The 26,439-nt window shown below is 39.5% G+C and overlaps 1 protein-coding gene across 11 annotated transcripts in view; it reads left to right on the top strand.

The window, feature by feature from the left end:
• Window positions 1-26,439, top strand: part of DTNA (dystrobrevin, alpha) — a 322,724-nt gene that overhangs the window by 84,276 nt on the left and 212,009 nt on the right. The window contains exon 1 of one of the 11 annotated variants that reach the window (XM_010849766.1): window positions 17,492-18,938. The exons of the other annotated variants lie outside the window; for them this stretch is intronic. The gene's annotated coding sequence lies outside the window, so the exon portion shown is untranslated. Of the gene's footprint in view, window positions 1-17,491; window positions 18,939-26,439 lie in introns of those variants that run through there. 11 annotated transcript variants of the gene reach the window in all.

Below are 26,439 nucleotides of genomic sequence, written 5' to 3'. Positions count from 1 at the left end.
AGTAGACTCCCTGGTTTAGCCCCCTCCCCCAACTCATATGCCTCCTACACAGCCAACAGTGCCACCTTGAGTAATACCAAGCATGCCACCACCTCAATCCCTGCCACATTCCCCAGCACTTTGAATTGTCTCTTGGCATGAAGCATTTGCAGGTTTCCCAGGTGGCTCAGTTGGTAAAGAACCCACCTACAATACGGGAGACCTGGGTTCGATCCCTGGGTTAGGAAGATCCCCTGGAGGACGGCATGGCAACCCTCTCCAGTATTCCCTTGCCTGGAGAATCCCCATAGACAACGGAGCCTGGTGGGCTACAGTCAGTGGGGTTGCAAAGAGTTGGACATGACTGAGCAACTAAGCACAGCACATGAAGCAGTTGTAGATATTGGGCACAATGATTAAATAACCCAATGTGGAAACGTTCTTGTTTGCTCCTGGCATCTCCCTTCCTATAGTACAAGGAGTGAAAGGGCCTGAGAAGCAGGGTTTATAAATCCCAGTCCTAAACTGAGTTCTAACAGGAATTTCTCCTTCCAATGAAAAGGACTTCTCTGAGATTTTCCATATCTTCCTGCTCGAGGCTGTGTTGTGCAGTGCTGTCCCCTGTAAACACAAAGGCTTTTCAGGAAAAGAGTATTGACCCACTTTCTGAAAGATGGGAAAGGCCTCCCCATGTTTTGTCTTACCTAATAACAAAGGTAATCGTCCAGCTCAGCTCATGAATGCCTGCTCATTAAAATATGAAAATCCCTTTCTTACTCACATGTAGAATTCATGAAGCATGAATACTAACTGCCCTGAGCTGCGGTTGCCTGGAAACCAGTGGAGGTGTGTCCAAAAGTCTGAAGAGCATGAATGAATAACTGAACCATTGACATCAGTTTCAGTTGGGTGATCCACACCTTAATTCTGTACAGGCATTTCCACTGGGCTGACGGAACAATAGCTTTCTCAAAAGTAGCTCCTTAAATCTTGTAAATGAGAATTAACGTTTAACATAAGGTTCCTCTCTGTGGTCTGACAGGGGTTCAGAGACTGACCATAGAGGCAAAGAGACTGGATCTTTGATGTAGTTTTACAGAGTATAAGAATTAAATGTCTACTAGGACTCACACTGTCATGCAGCTTTTCCCCAAATACTTATGATCGTATTTGATCAGTTGTGGGGGGGAGTTATTTCAGCATTTATTTCATTCTTCAATAGCATTACTTTTTGTTCAAGTTGAATTGTTAAGGATTCTGATACATTTCTCCGCCTTTTGAAAGGCCATTGTTTTAAAAAGCAATGTAGAAGCAAAGGAAACACAGGTCACATAAGAGGACTTTTAACTGGTTGGTGAAATTAACCTGTAAAATAAAATATGCCTGATACATTTTGAAGGAAACACCACAAAGAACTTGAAGGGCATCCACATAACAGCATTCTATTCTAACTGGGCAGCTTGATTGTAAGCCTGGGGACCCAAAATCCTAGGATAAAACACTGTCCCCTCTTATTTTACTCAGTGAAAGGGAAAGGGGGCAATACATTTCTATGAAGACAGTGATGACTATACAATTGTGTTGAAAGCAAAATTAACATGAATTTTTAAGGGGAAAAATAAAACATCAAAGAAGTGCCAGCACTGGAAAGTGATTCTGCTATCAGATCCCACTCTCATGTTCTATCATTACTTCACCTTCCTGTGTCCATCAAGAGGGAATTTTGAAATGTACCAGGAAAGATACGTACTTCAGTGCTTGGAAAGAAGGATGATCTCTTTTTTACTTAAATAGGAAGAATCTGCCTGCAAGTCAGGAGACCTGGGTTTGATCCCTGGGTCCGGAAGATCCCCTGGAGAAGGAAATGGCCACCCACTCCAGTGTTCTTGCCTGGAGAATCCCATGGACAGAGAAACCTGATGGTTATATAGTCCATGGGGTCGCAAAGAGTAAGACAAGACCTAGTAACTAAACCACCAGGAAAAAACACTAGTAATAACAAAGCCATTTGTGTGGACTCTGTCTTAAATGTAGACAGGTTAGAAAATGTTCTACCTCTGTTTCTTAAGGGGTGTGCAAAGACCTGCCCACCTGACTCTACAGCTGTGGTTCTCAGCCAGGGGCATGGGGGTGTGGAGGGCTATTAGCACCTAGTGAGTGGAATCCAGGTTGTAGCTAAACATCCTACAATGCTTAAAACAGTCTCCTAAAGGAAAGAACTTATCTACCCCCAAATGTTAATAGTGTCAAGACTGACAAATCCTGCTCTAAATATTAAGAGCCACTTTGAACTGTGTACTGGGCTTCACATGAGGTACTTTTCATATGTTACCTATCCCACTCCAGTACTCTTGCCTGGAAAATCCCATGGACAGAGGAGCCTGGTAGGCTGCAGTCCATGGGGTCGCTAAGAGTCGGACATGACTGACGACTTCACTTTCACTTTTCACTCTTCACTTTCATGCATTGGAGAAGGAAATGGCAGCCCACTCCAGTGTTCTTGCCTGGAGAATCCCAGGGACAGGGGAGCCTGGTGGGCTGCCATCTATGGGGTTGCACAGAGTCAGACACAACTGAAGCGACTTAGCAGCAGCAGCAGCAGCTGCCTTTGTGCTCCTTGAAACTGAGTGTCTAGAGGGTCCCTGTTATAACACACGTGTGTCATCTGGGCAGGCTGATCATGGTTATCTGTCCATCCCCAGAGTCTAGATTGAATTGATCGGGTTCTAGAGATGTCAACTGGAAAAGAGGAGACGATGTTGTTAAAAGGGAAGAGACAAAAGGCTCTGGAGAAATTTCACTTTTCAAAGTATCTTTGGAAGATAACTTTGGAGGGGAAGATGGGATCCCAGGCAGAACTTGGCGTATAGCAAAGGCCAAATGTGCGCCATATAGATCAGACGATATGAAATAGCGCCTGAGGAAGCAAGCATGTCATTCTAAAGGAGACGACAGGCTGGCTGTCATCTGTTGTCGAAGCTCCCTGGCCTCCCCCTCAGTGAGTCTGAGCTACCGGAAGAGGAAGGGCAGCCGTTAACGGCCGGGGCAGGGCAGCACCTACCGCACCTGCCCAACCTCCCTCCCCGGGAAATGTCAATAATTGCTAGTCAGGAAGTGAACAACTTACTTGAGCCAACACACTCAGCGTAAAAAGGACCCCATCATCTACAGCATGTGAAAAGAAAGTGACCTGACTCATAGTTCCGTCCACCTGCTCCTTCACCCCACCTGGCATCCCTTCTAGGGACAGCTGGCTGAGTCCAGCCCCTCTTCCAGTTCTTCTTGGGCATTGACTCACCGATCACTTGGCCTGTGTCCCAGCCACACAGCATCGCTTACCGTTTTCCTCACCCACCAAGTTTTTCACTTCTCCCTCTGAGTCTCTTTTCTGGGTGAAGAGACCTTTCCCAGAAACTCCCTTTTTTAGTTTCCTAGGGCTGTTCTAACAAATGACTGCCAACTAGCTAGCTGAAGACAACAGAAACTTATTCACTCGTAGCTCTGGAGGAGAGAAGTCTGACGCCAAGGTGCTGGCAGAGCCAGGCTCCCTCGGGTCTCTAGGGAAGAATCCTGCTGGGCCTCTTCCTAACTTCCGGTGGCTCCTGCAGTCATTGGCATTCCTTGGCTTGTAGCCGTGGGACTGCAATGTCTACCTCCATCTTTAAATGGCCTTCTTCATGTGTGTGGCTCTCTCTCCATCCTTTCCTCTGTTTAAGAGGATACCAATTGTCAGATGTAGGGCCCGCCCACTCCAGTAGGACCTCATCTTAGTCTTCAACTCATTACACCCGCGAAGATTCTATTTCCAAATAAGGTCACATTCTGTTTCTGGGGAAATGTGATATTTTGAGGGACATTACTTTTATAAGTCAGAGTTCTGAACCAACAAGATATAAAAGAGATTTATTATAAGGACTTGGCTGACACAATTATGGAGGCTAAGTCCTCTAATCCATAGTCCAAACGCCTGAGAACCAGGAGAGACAGTGGAATAAGTTTTGTGTCTCAGCTTGAAGACCATCAGCAGGAGAGAGAAGATCCTCTTGCCTTCTATTTAGGCCTCAACAGGTTGCATGAGACTCACCCACAGTGAGAAGGGCAATCTGCTTCACTAAATTTACCAACTCAAGAGTTAAGCTCATCTGGAATCACTCTTCTGCAAGAATAATGTTGAGTGAAAAAAGCTGAGCACTTCACAGCCTAGTCAAGTTGACACATGAAATCACTCGTCACACTACTCAGTTCACTACTGAGGGACATACCTCAGGGATATTGTGGGTTCAGTTCTAGACCACCACTGTAAAGCAAATAGCGCAATAAAGTGAGTCATGTGAAATTTTTGGTTTGCCAGTACATATAAAAGTTATGTTTCTACTGTACTGTAGTCTAAGTATGTAATAGCATGATATCTTTAAAACCCATGTACAAACCTTAACTTAAAAGTATCACTTCTCCATTTCTAAACAATACCAGCCATCCTCTGAGTCTTCAGCAAGTCATAGTATTAAGGTCCAAGATCACTAATCACACATCATCCATAGCAAACATAATGATAATGAAAAAGTTTGAAGTATTGCAGGAATTACCAAAATGTGATACAGAGACACAAAGTGAGCAAATGCTGTTGGGAATAAATGGCATTTCTAGACTTGCTTGACTCAAGGTTGCCACAAATTGAGCAATTTATAAAAAATACAATAGAATGAGGTATGCCTCTACATGGCTTCCAAGGTGGCTCAGTGGTAAAGAATCCGCCTGCCAATGCAGGAGATGCTGAAGATGTGGGTTCAATCCCTGGGTCAGGAAGATGCCTGAAGAGGAAATGGCAGTAACCCACTCCAGTGTTCTTGCCTGGAAAATGCCATGGAAGGCGGAGCCTGCCAGGCTAAAGTCCTTGGGGTCACAAAGAGTGAGACACGGCTTAGCGACTGAGTACGCACACACATGTGCCTATACACTCCTCCCCACCCTCAGCAGATTTTCCTTCATGTTTTACTGGCATCACTGGCCAGGGGGTTCCAATAGCAGTGATGGACTTAGACATTTCTATGAGACCTGCAGAGTAGCCACAGGCAACAACCCTGCCCACAGAGAAAAATAGAAGAATGGCTATTAGGTAGGGAAACAACAAATCTGTTAAATTTTCATAGATTTTGTGAAACAGATCCATCCATATTAGTTTATGCCTTGTAGTTGCAAGGGACAAAAGAATCTCTTCAGGCTAGCTTGACACACGGGGAGTCAGACTTCAGAAAGGGTAGGTTCAAAGATTATGCTCAGCACCTTGTCTCTTTCCCCTTTTTTCAGCTGTTTTCCTCCGGTGTTGGATTAATAGTTAAGGAGGCTCTACCCAACCAATGATGAAGAAAGCCACTGGCACCTCCCAGCATATGTAATCTGCCCAGCCATAGTCACAGAGAAAAGAACTGGATGCTGTTTCCCACATGACTTTGATTGGCTCTGCTTGGGTCACATCAGTATTCCTACTAAACTTCTTATTTATTTATAGCCAGGAAAAATCCCTCCGTTTGACCTCAGGCAGCCACTTCTTAGATGATCACTGGAGCTAGTTACTCGGAAACTGAGCCCCTTCCACAATCAGAAAGTAAGGCATCCCACTCTCCAAACACCACACCCCACCCTTCTAGCTATTTTCCTCTGATCTCCACATTTGCATTTCTCTTTGTTCATTGCAGGGACTTTTGGTCCTAGTTATTTTTTTTAAGTAGTTCTTTTAACTAAATTAATGTATTTTTAATTGAAGAATAGTTGCTTTGGAGTATTGCATTGGTATCTACCAAACATCAACATGAATCAGCCATAGGTTTTCCCATGTCCCCTCCCTAGTTCTTTCATCCCAACAAAAAGTCCCCAGCTGTCTTTACTTCTCTCCTTTCTTGCCAGATTCCATGCTCCAGCCCTTGTACCAGTTGCTCTTGAGGGTACTTTCAACACCATTGCACAGTCTTATCTCCCATCACATCCACTAGACAAAGCAGGGCCATGGATGAGCCCACTCCACTGGCTGATCTAAGCTTTCCCTTGCTTGTCGAGCTTTGTTGCACATCACACAACTGACCATGCTGGTGTTGTTCTAGACTCATGATCACTGCTTCACACGTGCTTGCGGCCATCCCTGACTATCCTAGTACTTTTACAGACAGTTTACTCTCCTACCCTCCAAAAGGACTAGTTCATTTTTCTTCACTTGCATCAAACCTTTTCTTTATTCTTCATTGGTAGCCAGCAAACTTGCTTCTTCGAAGCAAGAAAATAGAAGCTACTAGATTGAAACTTCCTCTTTCTCTTCCTAAACTTGCAAGCATCCCTCCATCTGCACCTTCAGTTCCTTCTTCCCTCACATCATGTGGACACTTCTCTCCACGTGTCCTCTGAACCTCATCCCCTTTTACTATCTTCAGGACTGAGTATGTTAAATCAGTCATTTTCTGTCCCTTACCATCAGTCTCTGACTTTAGGGGGCCACTCTCCTCAGCCTGTAAATATTTTCTGCAATCTCCTGTATTTGAAATACTCTGTTGATTGTGTTTGTTTCCATTGCTACCCTACTTCTGCTCCCCAACAAATCTAACTTTCTCCCAAAAAAATTGTTTGGAGAGGCTGACTTCACTTCCTCATCCTCAGCTTCCCCTGAAAAGGGTCTTATTAAGATCATTCTTATCTTCATATTCTAAAGCTAATGAATGCTTCTTCCATTATCATCTGAACCTCTAAGAAGCTTTCAATTCAAAGACCACTGCTTCTTTCCTGGAAAACTCCCCTGCTTTAGCCTCCATTGAAAGCTACTCACAGGTTTCCCCCTACCTCCCTGACCCCTCTGTCTGGGGGAGGAAGCTTGGGCTACTTCTCCAGGTATGATCTCCTTTCACCAGAGCTTTTAAAACATTGCTTTGCACCTACAACTGCCACCTGTACATTTCCATCCATTCCTTTTCTTCAGAGCTCCAGGTATATATAGACACAACATTCCTGACATCACTGCTTTAAGTCTCAGAGGCACCTCAAATTCAACACTTTCCTGCACACATGCCTTGCCCCACTCTGCTTGCCCTCCACATGCTCCTGCATCTTATCAATGGCACCTCCTTCTATTTTATTTTAAACACCAAAAACATTTTTGGGGGGTACAGCCGATTAACAATGTTGTGATGGTTTCAGGCGAACAGTGCAGGGACTTAGCCATACATATACATGAATCCATTCTCCCCAAACCCCCTCCCATCCAGGCTGGCACGTAACACTAAGCAGAGTTCCATGTGCTATATAAGTTTTTGTTGCTCATCCATCCTCCTTTTATTTTAGAATGTGGGGAGTTCTCCTCTACACCCTATTCTCACTCATCCTCCCACATTCAGTCTATGAAAGGCTCCTATCAGTTCTGCCTCCAGAACATATTTCCAATGTGTCCATGTCTCAGTGTCTCCACTGTCTGTGTTTTAGTCCAGAGTCACCAGTCAGCCCCCAGACTGCATTCACTTCATCCACTCTTGCCCCTCTCCTATCCCTTCTCCACACCGAAGCCAGGGTTTCTTTTAAAAATTAAAATTATATTACTTTACTCTCATGTTTTGAGTCCTCCCAAAGCTTCCCACTGCACTGAGGATAAATTACAGAAGCCCCTGATATGTCCCACAAAGCCCCAGTCCCTTACCAACCTTTTCATGCCCTGACCTTCTGCCCCTTCTGTGGAAAGCTCCAGCCACACTGGTCTCACTGTATTTGTGGAACACATCAGGTTCTGACTGCCTTGGGGGCCTCACCTTGCTCTTCTCTTTGCCAGAAAGGCCTCCTCCTCATTCTCCATGGGCTTTGTCTCAAATGTTCTTTTCTCAGAGAGGTCTGAGGTAACACCAGATCACTGCAGAGAGACCATTCTTTCCTCTTACCCCGTTCTAAGCTTGGACGTGGTCTTAATCACTGTGGGACTCACTGTGAAACTGAGAACCATTCTCAGAGCTTTCCTGAAGTCCTGATGATAACAGGGAGATAAGCCAGATATTAGAGCGAATTATCAGCACAATTATACCTTTGACCATAGTCACATCCATCAAAAGAGGTCCTATCTTGCCTCCATCCTCCTGGGTCATCACCATGTATTAGAACCTGCGTCCCCTTCAGGTAGGAGTTTCCTTTGACCTCGACCTTGTTCCCAGAGCCCAGAACTCCAACACTTTTTCTTTCTGGATTTAGTCTTCAAACCCTTCCCCATTCCAGAAATAACACATCATTTTCTAGTTCTACCACCTATAATGAACACAGAATTTTTGAGTGACTTAGTTTCTCCTATCTTTACCATTATCTTCTAGACCAGGCAATATGTAACCAAATACTTAGTTGCTCAGTTATTTCCGACTCTTTGCAACCCCAAGGATGGTAGCCTGCTAGGCTCCTCTGTTCATGGGATTCTCCAGGCAAGAATACTGGAGTGAGTTGCCATTCCCCTCTCCAGAGGATCTTATTGACCCAGGGATTGAACCCGGGTCTCCTACACTGCAAGCAGATTCTTTACTGTCTGAGCGACCAGAGAAGCCCATATATAACCAACAGGCCCAGAAAAAGTCATCAAGTCTGTGTGTGGAATATGGCTATATGTTTAAAAAGTAACAATCCATTTTAAAAATCAGGCTGTCCATTGTATAACTGAATCACTTTGCTGTACTCAGAAATTAATACAACATTGTAAATCAACTATACTTCAGTAAAGTACATTTTTAAAAATCAGCTGTATATTTACATAGAGCGACACACAAATAGGTAAATCAAAGAACATTACCTGTGGTTGGTGGGACTGTAAGTGATTAGAAAATATTTTTGCTTACTTTTATTTTTTATATTGGTCTACAGTGTTTACCAAAGATATCATAAAGCCTGAAATAGATAAAGCAAATGTGTTTGTGTTGAATGCTTTGGATATTATTGCCCATGACATTGTGCATGGGCAATCTGAACCCTCCTATACCGTCATACTTGTAGCAATAATATCCAAAGGAGCTAATATGTAAATTCGGGTTTCTCTCTGCATGATATGTGTGTTTAGGAGCCTATAAACACGTAATTGTGTCTTCACTGCGATGTCAAGGGTCTTTACATGTATAACAAATATTAGTGACTAATATCCTCCCAAAACACTTTCCTCTGATGAACGGTGTAGGACGCTAGTGCCCTTCTGCTTCGTGTTACTTATATGCCGTAATTTTGATATTAAATCAGGAGGTCCTTCCTAAAGTCGCACCTGGCAAAGGCAGACTGTGTTGCCTTCAGTAATAAAGGGAGAACACCTGCTCACCATTATTTACACGCAGATATCATTTCAAACGCGTAAGTGCCTCCCTCTCAGGCTTTTATGCCACTTCCCTTCCTGTGCATTGTTCACCTTCGTATAATGAATGGTTTCTCCAGTTTCTCCGTTTCACGTGTCACTCTGAGGCTGTAAAGGAAATGCAGTGACCTGATGAACTGACCAGTGTGAGGTGTGGGCTGAGGATAATCCCTCCCAGATGGGCTCCAGTGACCCCCTGGGTATCACATACATACACCTCTGAACTGTCAGATGGATGGCCCCTGCCAATGTGGCATTTGCCACCACAGTCACCCAGAAGGGTCCAAAGCACCTGATATCTTTATGTTACGGGTCAGTTTATACAAAATGTGTTTAACAAGCCAATGAACCTTTTCCCTCATTCCAATCATAGAGTTCATTCGAGTCTGTATATAGAATGGGACTTCCCTGTAGCTCAGATAGTACAAAATCTCCCTGCAATGCAGGAGACCCTGGTTCTATCTCTGGGTTGGGAAGAGCCTCTGGAGAAGGGAATGGCTACCCACTGCAGTATTCTTGGCTGGAGAATCCCATGGACAGAGGAGCCTGACGGGCTACAGTCCATGGGGTTACAAAGAGTCAGGTTCAACTGGGCGACTAAAACTAAATATAGAATGAAATTTCAAATATTAGTTTGTTACTCGTCTCAATTATTTCAGTTTTCTCAATAATGGTGTTTCTCTCATATCCTTTTTCTCTCACCGCCTAAGTAATTTCACTATGTTCCCGTGAATCACATTTGCTTCTCTTTTTATCTTTCCCCCAAAATCACCTTTATATCCTTTTCCAGCTGTTTCTATGTTTTCCTGAAATAATTTATTCTCTATAGTTTTGCCTTAATGCCCTAATTCCCCTCCACAACTTGCTTCATTTTCTCATCCCTTTCACTATCATTGTGGTTGTCATCAATAATTAACTTTTCCTCAATGTCACGGGTACTGGACATTCCATTTGCCTCTTGGTTTCTCCATCTCTTTACCTGTGATATATAGACACAGGCTACTTGAGAGACACTTCCTCCACCCTCCCTCTTCACCTTGCCATTGTCAGTTAATTACTTGTCCTTTCCCAGGGACACCTGACAAAGGGAGAGAGAAACTCAATAGCTTTTATCACTCCTACATCTAATCACAGTCACTGAAAATATGCATCAGGCATCCCTCTACACACCTTTATTTTCTAACCTTTTATTTTATATTGGAGTATAACCTACTAACAATGTTGTGATAGTTTCAGGTGGACAGTAAAGGGATTCAGCCACACATATGCGTGTGTGCATGCTAAATCGCTTTAGTCATGTCCAGCTCTGTGCAACCCTATTGCACTGTAGCCCGCCAGGCTCCTCTGTCCATGGGATTCTCCAGGCAAGAATACTGGAGTGGGTTTCCATGCCCTCTTCCAGGGGATCTTCCTGACCCAGGGATCAAACTCACGTCTCCCGCGTCTCGTGCATTGGCAGGCGGGTTCTTTACCAGTAGTGCCACCTGGGAAGCTCCAGCCGTACATATACATGTATCCATTCTCCCCTAAGCTCCCCTCCTATCCAGGCTGTCACATAACATTGAGCAGAGTTCCTTGTGGTATGCAGTAGGTCTTTGGTGGTTATTTTAAATATGGCAGCATGTACATGTCGATCCCAAACTCCCTATCTCTTCCCCCCATCTTTCCCCCATGACAACCATAAATGTGTTCTCTAAGTCTGTGAGTCCGTTTCTGTGTTGTAGAATGTCTGCTCTGCTGATGTATTCCAAGTCCAGAACACAAAGTAGAAGAATCTGGGAAAACACACCTACTATCATCACAGCAAATGCTTTCCAAGCCTCGGACACCCTGAATGGGTCCTTTTTGCCCCTAAATGTTCTGTTTAAACTAACCTAATTAAATTGCCTGTCTACTTTCAAGTCAGTTAATTATATTTTCTCATATATTATATATCTACAGCTATATTTTCTTTATCCATGTTTTTATCTTTCCGTCTAGAGTATAGGTCATTTATATTTCTTTGCCTACAAATAGTACAGTGTGTGCTTTTAGAAGGCACTTATAATATTTATTAAATTAGAATAAGTCATCTGATCTTAGAACAAGTCACATGGAAGAGACTGAGAATCCATAATTTCTGTGTACTCTGTCTTCAGACTAAGAAAATGGATTCTTTTAAGGGTGAGGTCTCAGAAATCTGCCTGTTTCCTTGACTTCCCAAATAGACTTGATTTTTGGAAATGTCTTTCCGTTTCCCTGTAGCTGAGATATAATATATCCTGTCAGATGGAGACCCCATCACGTCTGGGCAAACACACCTGAATTTGCAGGATATGGGATTGTCAAGGAGGGTGACCAGACTCATATTTCTTCCCCTTCCCTTATGAGCTTCCTGACAATCTACCATTCACACAGTCACTCATGTTTTCTGCTCTCCTGACAAAATACAAGATCATAAAAGAACTTGGGCCCCACCAAAGAGCACTTGTACTTTTTATATCAATTTGAACTCACTGATTTTATGAGTCCTCTCAACTCTCTTGGAATCCTTTTCCAGTTTGTTTTTCTCAGGACAGATTTGGATCTGGGAGACTGCTTCTTCTCAGTATCCACTCTGTTTAGCGTTCAGTGGAAAGTGGCCTCAGAGATACTGCCATGTGGCTTGACCCTGACAAAAACTAGCATCACCCACCACCAAGTAACTCCCATTCCTGACTTGGGCTCAGAGCACATTCGTGGAGTTTCACAGGTAATACCTAGGAGGGTATTGCAGACTCCGTCTGCAATGCAGGAGACACAGGAGACGAGGGTTCAATCCCTGGGTCAGCAAGATCCCCTGGAGGAGGAAATGGCAACCCACTCCAGTATCCCTGCTGGGAAAATCCCATGGACAGAGAAGCCTGTCAGGCTATGGTCTATGGGGTCACGATGAGTCAGACCAACTGAAGCAACTGAGCACGCATGCATACATGCACACGTGGTGAAATTACAGAAAGCAAAGCAGATCAGAAAGAACCCAAATTTCCATTCTAGCACCAGAAGAACTCATAGTAAGACTGAGCCAGCCCTGGCACCTCACTGAGGCTCAGTTTTGTCTTCTATAAAAGGAAGTATTATACTAAATTATATGTATGATGGTGGTGGTGGTGGTGGTTTAGTTGGTAAGTCATGTCCAACTCTTGCAACCCCATGGACTGTAGCTCGCCAGGCTCCTCTGTCCATGGGATTTTCCAGGCAAGAATACTGGAGTGGATTGCCATTTCCTTCTCCAAGTTATACGTATGGATCCTGTCAATTCTAAAATTGGATCCTTAGACTTTCTAACTTAAACCAATAATCTCCCTTCCATTCTAAGGAATCCATTCTAAGGAAATAACCCAAGATGTGATCAAAGTTTATATGCAAAGGTATATTGCTTATAATAAGAAACCTGGAAAAGACTAAAAATATACTTGACAATAAGGCATGGCTAAATCAATTCTGATACATCCAAATAGCAGAATTTTATGCAACTATCAAAAAATATTTTCAAAGAGTAGGTAATATGATTGTATGTTTATTGTACGTTTCTTTCATTAAGCAATAGAAAGCAATTTTCAACATTATCTGAGATATTTACCATGTAAATTAAAGAAATACATCAGAATATTGGTATTTGTTACTTCAGATACCTGAATTATAAGTGTTTAAGATTATTTCATAAATTGCACTTTTCAATTTCTCTACTTTGAATGTGTGATATTACTTTGTAGTGAGGAAATGGACCAGTGTAACTTTTTATTATTAAGTTTAAAAACCAGGGATGTTTTTCATTAAGGAAAAATCCAGAATATAATTATATAATTATGAATTTTAGAGAGAGATGAAAAGCACACAAACAGAAATTTGGGGATAAGTTTTCCTAAGTGAGCATGGCAAAATGATTCCAGTTTTACAAATAACTTATCTGCAGAAAACGTAGCCATTCATTTCACAGTGCTATTTAAAAAAGGAGGCATTTTCTGTGATGTGTCAACAGTAGAAAAACACAAAGGCATCCTTATTATTTATAGCTAGATTAGTACAATTCAAAGGAAGAGTACGTGTTTTGAAAACATCTTAAGGGTCAAAGAGACTATCTTGATATTGGGTTATATAAATTGAAATGGCTTGCAAGAGCGTTGTTCTTTCATAAGAAATTTTCATGAGTAGAATAGATACTAATCCGATTAATATTTTTTAGGTCAGCTGCTCAGAGCAGCCCAAGAAACTCTGTGCTTGCCAAAACTATTCAATAGACCACAACCACTTTGTGGTTGCTGTTAGCAAGTTTTCTTATTTGATTTAAACCAGTGCCTGAACAATAAAGCACTTTGTGGTATTATAAAATAAGTAACAGTTTTAAAATGTGACCTGAAAAAAAATCACTCTTGTTGAAATTCAGTTTGGTTTGTCTTGTTTTAATTTCATTGACGTTAACAGCCAGTTTTTTGTAACCATGCTGCTTTACCCGTTATTGACCAGAGACGTGTTAACACCACAGGCTTTCATTTCTGCAAAAATCTTTCGGTCAATAATGTGTTAATTAAAGCTTGTAACCTCTGAGCCTATATTATTACCTTGAGTTTGGGAAATTAGATGCCGTCCTGTCTGAAGAGAGAGCGAGAAGCAAGTAACCCTGTAAGCTTCCTCCCAAGTCCCTGGGTCCATGGTTTAGCAAATTGACTTTCTGGAGTACAGTATTTCAATGCATGAAGTCACAAAAGCTATCTCCCTAAGTGACTGAATTCTTCATATGAAATTAAGTGGGTCACACCAGCACAGATTATGTTACAAATTTTGATCACCCTGAGTGAGACGTTAATATTTGCAAAAGGGATTTAAAACTTGGCGAAACCAAATATACCGACATCTTAAAGAGAGACAATCAAACAGGTTGTTTTAGCCCCTGACAAAGGATGTTTGCTGATCATATTGAATGCTCTAGCAGCAGTTTACATTAACTATTGGGTCAGCCAAAAAGTTTGTTCGGGTTTTTCCATAGCATCTTACCGAAAGACGCGAATGAACTTTTTGGACAACCCACTACATAAAGGATAGGCTCTTAAAACTTACACAATGGAAAAAAAGTTAGATACATAACCAATCCATATGGGGAAAAGGCACACAGTAAGGACTCCCACAGAAATGAATTATTCAAATGGTGGTCCTTTGGGTCTTGCCTTCATCAGCTGCCCTGAAGAGGATTAGCGGGTGCTGACTTCTCCAATGGGCGTGCTTCCTGCTTCTTTGCCTTATAGAATTGTGTTGTCAGGAGTCACAACACTTAAGGATTTTTCAGAGTTGTAGCAGTGCCAAAGCTATTTTAATAACCTCTACCAATTTTCTTGTAGGCCTGTTTTTTTCTTATGTTAGAGAAATCTTGCAATGTGCAACATTCATTTTTATCCTTTCTGGCAACTTTCTTGTAGGCCTGTTTTTTTCTTATGTTAGAGAAATCTTGCAATGTGCAACATTCATTTTTTATCCTTTTCTGGCAACTTCCTGCAATGAAAGTTTTTTTCTCTCCTGGGTTTTTTTTTTATTAACCCCTGACTGCTGCTTTGCACTATAAGTCTTCAAAGGGATTTTGATGCTAATTTTCCAATGCAGTTGGCTTTGGTGTCAGGTAATTTCCTGAGTTAGATGACTATGAAGAAAAACAGCTAAAAGTCTGTATTGGTGAGCAGTTTAGAGCCCTTATTACAGATCAAGGTGATCTTTTCTTTTTTTAACTGAAGTATAGTTGATTTACAATGCTGTGTTCATTACTGCTGTCAGGGTAATCTTTGAAAAGCTACTGTTAATCCAACATTGGTAAATTGTTTTAAGATGAGATCTATACATATAATTTTTAGTATCAAGCTTTTTTATGATAAAAGTTCTTCATATTCCATTTTAATTTGAAAAAAATACTAATAAATAATATATAGACCATTTCTTGAGAATCCAATGTAAGTATCAAAATGAACTGCTTTCTTTACTGTGTTTTTCTTTCATATTTAAAAGATTTTTAATTGACTCCCAAGTTTAACCCTCTTCCACCCATTTTGCCCTGGGAATATGTAAAACCACTTGACTGGTTATCCCCCACCTTGTTGGTTTGTAAGTAGGAATAAGCAATCTAGATATTTTCCTGGAGTGGTCTCTATGTTCATGCTGCATCATTACCCTCTACAATGCAGAAGACCCGGGTTCAAGCCCTGGGTTGGGAAGATCCCCTGGAGAAGGAAATGGCAATCCACTCCAGTACTCTCGCCTGGAAAATCCCATGGACAGAGGAGCCTGGTAGGCTACAGTCTATGGGGTCGCAAAGAGTCGGACAGGACTGAGCGACTTCACTTTCATCTTTTCATACTAAGGAGTGCATGTGTCAGTCTGATTTAAATTAATCAACAGTTTTATCAGCAAGAGAAATTCAGGAAGGTGTCAGTGCACTTTCTCATTGTCCCTCTTGCTCAAAAATCTTTCACATTTTTACTAAAGAGTACTAGCAACCATTTGTTGAGCATTTAGTTTGTTTCCAAGCTCAGTGTTTGATGCTTCCCTTGAACTATCTCATTTCATTTTCTTTTTCCATAACTCTTTAAAGTAGGAGCCTTAGAGTAACCCAGGTTTTGAGAGATTAAATGATCTATCCAAGATCACCAACTGGTGTGAGCAGGAGCCGGTTTCACACCCATGTCTGGGTAGCTCCATGATTGATCCTCTGAAGAGCTCCCGGCTCCTGTTGCCCACTTCCATTAGTGGCATAGAATATTAAGGAAAAACCTTTGTGGACCTCATAAGGGTTTAACTAGAGGGAGAGCTTTGAGCGGAGTCCTGGAGGAGCTGAGGGCTCCTCCACAATACTAAGGTAAAACACTCATTTCCTGCTTTATCCATTCAAGAAATAGCCACTGAGCAAAATGAAAAGGCAACATGCAGATTGAGAAAAAATATTTTCAAACAATGAGACCGGTGGTGAATTTCCAAAATATACAAACAGCTCATACAACTCAATAGCAACAACAACAACAACAACAAAAAAAAACTAACCCAATCAAAACTGGGTAGAAAACCTAAATAGAGATTTCTCCAAAGAAAACATTCAGATATAGGTAGCCAATAGGCACATGAAAAGACACTCAATATTGCTAATTATTAGAGGAATGCAAACCAAACTATAATGAGTTACCACCATTGTACCTAGCAGTCAAAATGGGCATCATTAAAACATCTACAAATAACAAATGCTGGAGAGGGTGTGGAAAAAAGGAAACCCTCGTACGCTGTTGGTGGAAATGTAAATTGTTGCAGCCACTATCAAGAACAGTATAGGGATTCCTTAAAATATTAAAGGTAGAGTTGCCATATAATCCAGCAATCCTTCTCCTGGGCGTATATCTGAAGAAAACTAACTTGAAAAGATACATGCACCCCAGTGTTCATAGCAGCAGCTGTTTACAATAGCCAGAACATGGAAAAAACTAATGTCCATAGATGAATGGATAAAGAAGACGCTGTGTATATACAATGGAACCATAAAAAGGGAGGAAATAATGCCATTTGCAGCAGCCTGGATGGGCCTAGAGGTTGTGACACTAAGTGAAATAAGTCAGAAAGAGAAAGACAAACACCATATGATATCACTTACATGTGGAATCTAAAATATGACACAATTGAACTTACTGACAGAACAGAAACAGCCTCACAGACACAGAAAGCAGTGTGGGTGCCCGAGCTGGGGGAGGGATAAATTAGGGGCTTGAGATTAGCAACTACAAACTACGACATATAAAATATGTAAACAACAAAGTCCTACTGTACAGCACAAGGAACCAGGTTCAATATCCTTCAATAAACCATAATGGGAAAGAGAGTGTGTGTGTGTGTGTGTGTGTGTAGCTGAATCATTTTTGCTATACACCAGAAACTAACACAATATTGTAAATCAACTGTATTTTAATTTGTTCGATGGACGATACTGGATGCTTGGGGCTGGTGCACTGGGATGACCCAGAGGGATGGTATGGGGAGGGAGGAGGGAGGAGGGTTCAGGATGGGGAACACATGTATACCTGTGGCAGATTCATTTCGATATTTGGCAAAACAAGTACAATATTGTAAAGTTTAAAAATAAAATAAAATTTAAAAAAAGAAAAGAAATATACCACGACAAAAAAAAAAAAAGATCAGGATTCGTGGGTATATATATAAAACAACGTGAGAGATTACAGAATGAGGTTCACATCTGAACCTAGACAACAATGTCTATTAACTACTTTTCATGAAAATTTTTCTCTTAATAAATAAAAACTGCACCATAAAATTTGTGGAAAAAAAAAAAACAGAAAATAAATTGTCCCTGAGCCGTCCATTGTGCCAAAGCTGATGACTGGCGTAGAAACATGAAAAAGACACAGCTCCCTTTCCTAGGAGAGTCCATATCTAAAAAGAGAAGTTAGCCATGTAAACACAGTATTATGAAATATGAGCTAAACATGGGCAGTAAGCAAGGCCATGGAAGCAGCAGGGTGGCAATGCAAGGCCTGAGGGACAAAGCAGTCGCTGGCGGGAGCTCAGAGCCCTGTGGTGGGTGGGAGGAACCACAGCTGAAATGAGGTGAAGCCCCAGTCACTCAGGACTCCTCCTGTCAGCCTTCCTTAAAGTACTGGGAAGAAAGCGAAGGTGATTCCTTCAATCTTAATTATGTAACCATTGGTTTGGGGGAGGGAGATCCCTGGATTGCTCAGAGTTGATATTGTGCCAACCCCCTATCTTAATATAGAGCCCCCAGATACGGTTTGCGTAATTCTAGTAGGCTCCACCACCCTAGATCCAAATCTATGAGCATTTTAAATAGAACTGAAATCTAATCTGTTTAAATAACGGATAAACACAGGGTCTTGATGAAAAGAAAATGAAGAATGTTACCTCCCACCTCTGAGCTGTAATTAGGAGTTTCCCCTAGGAAAATACTTTGAGACTAGCCCTTCGTAGACTAATGTAGTATTTCTCAGCATCTGTTTTACTGAATCATTTCATGTATTTTTTAAAATATTTTAAAAGATGCTGTGAGATTAATGCTGCATTTCCTATTGAGTTAGTAACTGACATTTCAAAGTATTTGGTCGGCAGAAGTAGTAGATAATCATCAGTCTTTCAAGGGATTAACGGCATCTTAAAAATGCATATAGGTATTTCATTAGTTGGTTTACATTTTCTGGGAGCTCTTTTTTTCTTGCATCTTTTTACTCGTTTTTCTTTTCCTTTTCTCCTTGTCCATGAAGTTGAGTCAGCAACAGAAAGATATTCAAATTAGACTTGTCATACAGGAAAAAAAAAATCTGACTTTGTCAGGGTGGGTGGAGGGGGAAAAAGCAACTTTTTGTCAGTCTTTTGTATTTCAGCAGCTGGATTCATCGCTGCCATGGTAACGGACCACATGATGAGGTGTATTAGATTGCTGTGCGTTGAGCACAAGGGGAAGAATGAACACAGCGTTTTATTGAAGTTGAAGGTTACTTAGGAGTTTCTTCTGTGGAAGTGTGTAAGGTCAAATACTATAGCTTTCAGCATATGTAATACTTTAGAGGAAGAATTAGGGGCATGCTGCTGCATTTAACTACAAAACCAGGTAAGGTTTAATTGAATCTATGAAACTGACCTCTTACTTCTTCTGTTGCAGTGGCAGAACTTGCCGGGTGGAATTTCACTGTCACCCCCGTCCCCATCCCGACATGGACACAGGGCAAATTTCTCCCGTCTCCCCTACCCCAACTCCCCCCACCTCTGATCGCGTCTGTTTTTAATTTGAAAGTTTGGAATGTTGTGAATTTTTATAGTTCTTTGGTAGTGTGAGTGAGCGTGTATGTGCAAGTAAAAGAAAGAAAACTAGAAAGGAAGTAATAAGAATGCAATTAGCGTCTTCAGATCAATGTAAACCAGAGTAAAGTGTTTCCTTCTTTGAAAATGGTCCACTTTTCTTAGTGGACACCTTATTAGTGGCATTAGCCCAGAGCTGCTTGTCTCTTATACTAACGGAGCCCTAGGACCAAGTTCTCCAGCCTGTTATTCACTATATTTATTCTGTCTGGACTTCTATTCCTCTTTCGTCCTATTACTACCAGCCTCATTCATCATGAAGAGTTCGGTTTTATCTATAATTTTTACATCATATTTTATATCCATTAATATTCTGTTCTTTCAGACACGGTGGTCATATGCACCTTAGAGGATTTAAAAATAGAAGTAAATATATTACAGGGAGTAGAAAATGCACTCTTTACTTAGAGGCTGGTAAAAGCAGAATGTAAACACTTCAGTGTGGCTCCGTGAAGCATCAATTCCCAGAGCATGGGCGCCTCCTCCTTGCGTTGTTTACGTATCATCCAAGCAGCTTGCTTCAAAGAGGGAGGCTTGGATATGTGCGGAGCAAGCTAAAGAAGAAAATTTATGATTTGTTTGATTTCTTGTTTCTGCAGTTGTTTGATGTTTAGCTTTTTCATAAGACATTAAGATTTACTTTCATTTTTTTAGTTAAGGGCTAACCTAGCCAACTTATCTCCTCTTAGAACAAAGTTGTCTTGGCAGCTTCAGAGACAAAACCCTGCTAAAACTAGCAGAACCCAGTATTACTCAGGGATATTCACTGGAGTGTTTTCATATAGAAGAGGTTTTAAAAAATACTTTCATAGCTAAAAGCAATTGATTGCCACTAATTGGTGCTGATTGGGATAAAAGCCAATAAATTATGCCAAGGTTACTCTTATACCACCCTTTCTTTAAAAAGGAACACTTAGATTTTTTAAAATTTGTTTATGTTCTGTGATTTTCATTGCTATTTTCTTTTTTTTTTTTTTTTCTAAGTCTTTCTAGTTTTCATCCATTCAGGCCATCTTCTAAATTTGAGCAAGAAGTCATAATTATTCAAAACAATTTTTTTGCCATGATTGCAAATAAGGGGAACTATTTCCATGATAACAAATATCAAAAGCATTATAATAGCACATTTGTAACATTTTTACAATGTCCAAGCTTGAATCTGAATTCTTTCTTTCCTTTTTCCCTTAGTTGCTTTGAATACAAAACAAGCTATGAGCATGTCCTCCAAAATATTTTCACAAGCCTCAGTTGTTATTACTTAAAAATAGGAAATTACTAAGAGTTGGTGAAAGATGGTACCTGGTAAAATATTTTAAAGCGTGAAATTCTCAATACTGGCAATATCTGAGATAGAAAGAGGGGGAGAGAGAGAGAGACAGAAAACATAAGAAAAGAAAAATAGACAAAAGATAAAGGTAAAAGTGTGAATGATCTCTTAATCAAGCTTTCTTCTTTCCTTCAGTATAGGTTAAACCTTTATATAAAAAGGAAGATAGACAGTATAGTGGGAATGAGGTGAAATTAGCAAAAAGTACTATCATTCCACTATTCCATGTTTCAAGTCCTTGGTAAGGCATGGATAGTTTCTTTCTATTAACTGAAATGAAAACAAATTCCTCTAATTGGATATATTTCAGTTCTTCCTGTTTTGGGCTAAGATATCAGCTAGCTTATACATTAGAGCTAGAAGTGTGTAAAAATTACCCATTTTTTTGTGATTTTTATACACTTGGCACTAAGCCATGTGTACATGTCCATTTTTAAAGTCATTGTAACTGAGAGGTCCATAAGATGGAAACTTCTTTTAAATATTTACTAAGAATTGTATGTATTTAAGGTATACAACATGATGACTTGATATACATGTATGTAATGAAATGATTACTACAGTCAAGCTAATTAACATATCTTCTGCTCAAATAGTTACCATTTTGTATGTGTGATGAGAGTTCCTGAAATCTACTCTCTTGGCAAATTTGTGTTACACAATATAGAGAATTATTAACTCTAGTCACCAGGCCATACATTAGATCTCTAGACTAGTTCATCCTATATACGTGCAACTTTGTACCCTTTGACTAACATCTCCTGTTTCCCCCACCCAACAGTGGTTGGTAGCCACCATTCTAATATCTGCTTCCATATATTTACCTTGTTTAGAGTCCACATTATAAGTGAGATCATACGGTAGTTTTCCTTCTGGGTCTGGCTTTTTTCATTAGCGTAATGTCTTCTGCATTCATCTGTTTTGTTGCGAATGTCAGGATCTTACTCTTTTTTAAGGCTGAATAGTACTCCTTTATGTATACATCACAATTTCATTTTCCAGTCATCTGTTGACATACATTTGTTTCCATGTCTTGGTTATCACGAATAATGCTACAATGAACATGGGAACACAGATATCTTTTCCATTACTGGTTTACTTTCTTTGGGGTATATTCTCAGAAGAGGGACTGCTGGATCACATGGTAGCTCTATTTTCTGTATTTATAGAAGCCTCCACACTGTTTTTTATAATGGCTGTAGGGAATACTCATATTCTTAAGGAGCAAAATGACTTTTGATGTTCTTGCTTTAAGTTAGAAATTTTGCAGATGTTTTGATCATTTGTGTCAACCCATGTTTAAATCATGCTTTACTGTTAATTTTGAATGATTGGGAGCATTTCAACATTTAACCTCTAATTTCTAGAGTTCCCTAGCCTCTCAGACAAATAGCTAATTATCTACAAACATTTACCTCTATTAAAGAGATAGATGTTCAACAGAATCATGATAAAGAAGAATCATATTGACTATTATAGCCTCTTCAATAAAAGTAATGATAATTTTTGGTCCCTAAGACAAAATCTCTGAAATAGATGAAGATAAAGCCAATGAATGATGATTCAATATCAGCTAGATATTCCACTTTTAGGAGTTGCTATATTTAAACCTGTGACTTCATCAAAGTGGGTTTTATAATTGACAACTATGTAATTTTTTTGTATGAAAAGAATTAGACTTTAAAAATATTCTTAAATATTTCAAATAAAAAAAAAGTAATGGTATCACAATCATGATAATGATAGTGATTATAATGGCAATAATGATTAATTCAGAGAGAAAGATAGACTTCATTAGAAAGCTCTGAGCTATGTAGTCAAAGGCCAATGTTTTTAGAAAGAAATGGAAAATTTCTAGTAAGTGGTATGATTTTCAGATATTTCCTCCCAACTTTCATTAATTCCATTAATCGCATTTACAAATCACTAACAATAAATGTGCCTGTTATGGTCTTCTCAGAGCTTATTATAAAGGATGTTAACTTTGTTCAACAAGCAATAGATGTTTTCATCAGTAATGATTAAACTCCCCAAAAATTATACAGTGTGTGGGCCAGTATCTGATAGGAAAAGAGTAAATGCATTGCTAGGAACAAACAATTTGTTACATTTTTGGTATATAAACAGGTACAATCAGCTAGTTTCACTTTCATGATAATATTACCTTGATACATTTTAGAGTGATATTATTGTTATATAATTCCCCTCTACCTGGTATTTACATGATAAAATGTTCACTATTGACATCATTTTAATATTTTACTTATATTTTAAATTTTTAAATTATTTATTTAAATAACAATGGTATTTTACATCTAAAACTTACTAATTTGGGTTTGTTTGGGGAAAAATTGTACTCCCAAGAAGCACTTTCTTCTGTGTACCCTCATATAAAAAAAAATAGCAGATAAATTGATGATTCCAGTATAAAACATGGCTGCATCAAAGAAGCGAAAGAAAATACGGAACTTGAGATAGCACAATATGCCTTCAAAGGCAGAAATCATAAAGAAATGGTTGTATAGAAACTTATTACTTCTGGAAAATACTATAAACAAAATTAAAAGATAAAAAGCAAACTAGAATCAATATTTGCAGCACACACGAAAGAAAAGAAGATGAGCATTTATAATATGTAATAAGGTCTCATAAATTAATAAGAAAGAGAACAGCACTTATTTTATTACTTTATTTTCAGTGCAGTTTTAGGTTTGCAACAGGTTTAAACAGGAGGTACGGAGATTTCCCATTCACTTCCCATCCCTACGTCTGCATTAGCTCCCTCATTATCAACACTGAACAAGAGAATGGTACAAACTTTTTTATCAAAGATCAACCTACATTGACACATAATAATCACCCAAAGTTCATAGTTTACCTTAGGATTTACTTTTGGTGAATTCTAGGATTCTATGGGTTTGGACAAAGGTATAATGATAAATATATATATATATTTCCATTGTTATAATATCATACAGGATATTTCACTGCCCTAAATATCCTCTGTGTTCTGTCCATGGGGTCGCAAAGAGTCGGACACAACTGAGCGACTTCACTTTCACTTTCACTTTCTGCCTGTTTATCTCTTCTTTCCCTCCACACACACCCCTCCTCACCCCCACTTTATCTTGGAAACCATTGAACTTTTTATTGTTCCATAATTTTGCCTTTTCCAGAATATCATTTAGTTAGAATCATACAGTATATAGCTTTTTCAGATTGGTTTCTTTCACTTCCTATATGCATTTAAGTTTCCTCCATGTCTTTTCATGTCTTGATAGCTCATTTCTTTTTAGCACTGAGTAACATTACATTTGTTTGGATGTACCACAGTTTATTTATCCATTCACCTACTAAAGGACATTTTGGTTGCTTCCAAGTTTCGACAATTACAAATAAAGCTTCTCTAAACATTTATGTGCAGGGTTTTGTGTGGACAGAAGTTTTCAGCTTTTTTTGGGTGAATAACAAGGAGTGCAATTACTGGAACATATGCTAAGAGTATGTTTCATTTTGTGAGAAACCACTTTCAGAGTAACTTTACCATCTTGAATTACTACAAACAAGAAATGAGGAGTCCTGTTGTTCCTCATCACCAGCATTTGGTGTTCTCAGGGTTCTGTCTCTGGCCATTCTATTCGATGTGTGGTGGTATCTCATTATTGTTTTAATTTGCATTTGCCTGATGACATATGATGTGGACATTTTCCATATGCCTGTTTGCCATCTGTATATCTTTTTTGGTGAGATGTCCGTTTAGGTCATTAGGTGTATTTTGCATAGCAATCCTTTATCAGATGTGTCTTTTGCAAATATTGTCTTTCAGTATCTGGTTTGTCTTCTAGTTCTTTTGATATTGTCTTTCACAGAGCAACACTTTTAATTTTAATCAAGTCCAACATATCAATTATTTCTTTCATGGATCACATCTTTGGTGTTATATTCGCTATTATTTTTTAAATACTTACAAATTAAATAAACTAATATTTTAATCTTTAGCAATTTTTTTTTAAAAAAGAAGCAAAAGGAGGAGAGAGAGTAATAATATCCAATGTTCTGCTACTGACAGCATAAATTGATACATTGTGGGGGAGGGGGTCAACCTGGAAATGTATAGCAAAGGCTTTAAAAATTGTACCCAACAATTTAAAATATTGTAACAAAATAAACATACATACAGAGTTTTTCATTGTTGTGATGTTTGTAAGTGTAGACAAGGATAGTCATTCTGAAAAAAAAAAATTTGAGAAACGTGACAGACAGACCAGCTTATGTCTGCTCTGATACTTCTAAAGCTGTAAGAAGGCATAAATATGGCTTACCTAGAGCCATATGTGCCCCATTGCTCCAGTTTGTAGTTAGAACATGTATAAGCAGCATGGTGGAGAGAAAGGATCTTGGCTTAAGAATCAGAATGCCTGGGTTCTGCTGTGGACTAGCTGAGATAATCTAAGGGTATGAATATAAGGCATTATTCAAATGCTAGTGTTAGAGTGGGAGAGTTTTTGAATTCCTTTACCCACATATCTGTATCTATCTTCACAACTGATGTTTTGAATTAAAAGTCCCCTATCAAATGGGAGAATGAGGGCACATTTTTATAGTTGCACTCTAAGAAAGTGCCAGATGGTGAAATCTGAAATGGCTTGGCTTTGATAGAAATCAGTATAATATTTTGAATTGAATATACTTCCCAAGCATTATTATTTGAATTTCATTCAAAAGAAAATTCTGCTTATATAAGATTGACAGAGGATAATTGGTATTGACTGTAACCTAGCATTTAGGTATAGTGGAGATAGCAGAAATCTAGAAGAGTGTTATTCAATGGAAACTTCTGTGGTGTTAGAAAGGTTCTGTCTGCACCATCCTGTACAGTAACTGATAGTCACACATGGCTGCTGAGCACTCAAAATAAGACTAGTTTGACTAAGGAACAGTATTTCTAATTTTATTTAATGCTAAGTAATTTAAATTATATAATAGTCACATTTGACAAGTGCTTTCCTATTGGACAGTGCAGCTCTAAAATTAAGCACAACACATCTGTGAGGCTCTTTATGTAATTATTTAATTTAATGTGAGGATTCATTTCAAGCATATCTGATGAATGAGGGTGACAAAAAGGTGAATTTTCTTTATGAAATTTCAGTCCCATTCAAAGAAATACTAAACTGGGAGATCCTTTGATTCTGGAACCTGTAAGTCCAAAGTTTTCTTTAAAAGTCTTGGTCTGATATGTTCTATAGCCTTGCTCACTTGAGATTTCTAATGTTCATTCACTTTCTCATTTATAAAAAAAAAGCACTCAGGTTGAATTTATATGTGTCAGTGTAAGAAAAATGCAGTTTCCCCTTATTCTCACAATACTACTGTACTCACAACACTTTTTACAGACTGCAGGTTTGTGTGCATGACACACGATGAGGCCCAACAAACCAAAACATCAGAGTTTGAAGCAAAGAAAGGTTTACTGCAGGACCATGCAAGGAGACTAGGTTTGTGCACAAGGGTTTGTGCTCCCAAAGAAACCCAAGATCCTCAAAGCGTTTCAGCAAAGCACTTTTAAAGTCCAGGGAGGGATGAGTTGATGGTTGCAAACTTCTTGGTGTTGGAATCCTTTGTTCTTGCAACTGTACATGTAGGTCAAGTCACGATATTCCTGTAAACCTACAATAAAACAAATGCTATTCTGTTTTAAACTTTTTATCTCTGTATGAATGGACTTTTAAAGGTCAGATCCTTGAGAACAGGCTATGCTGTATATTTCAGGCTATCGGCAGCGTTATTTTACAAAAGGTACAGAACCAGCTTGACAAGCACAGGTCAACAAAGCACAAAAGCCAAAGGAACAGATCTAATATGGAGGTAGATGTGTAGTTCCCTGTTACAGGCTGATACCAAATGTATGGACTTGCTGCACCAA

This window comes from Bison bison, unplaced genomic scaffold (assembly GCF_000754665.1).
Source record: "Bison bison bison isolate TAMUID 2011002044 unplaced genomic scaffold, Bison_UMD1.0 scf7180017864286, whole genome shotgun sequence".
Taxonomy (NCBI): Eukaryota; Metazoa; Chordata; class Mammalia; order Artiodactyla; family Bovidae; genus Bison; species Bison bison.
Note: the sequence above shows the minus strand (reverse complement) of the source record. Positions and strands in the feature narration are given on the sequence as shown.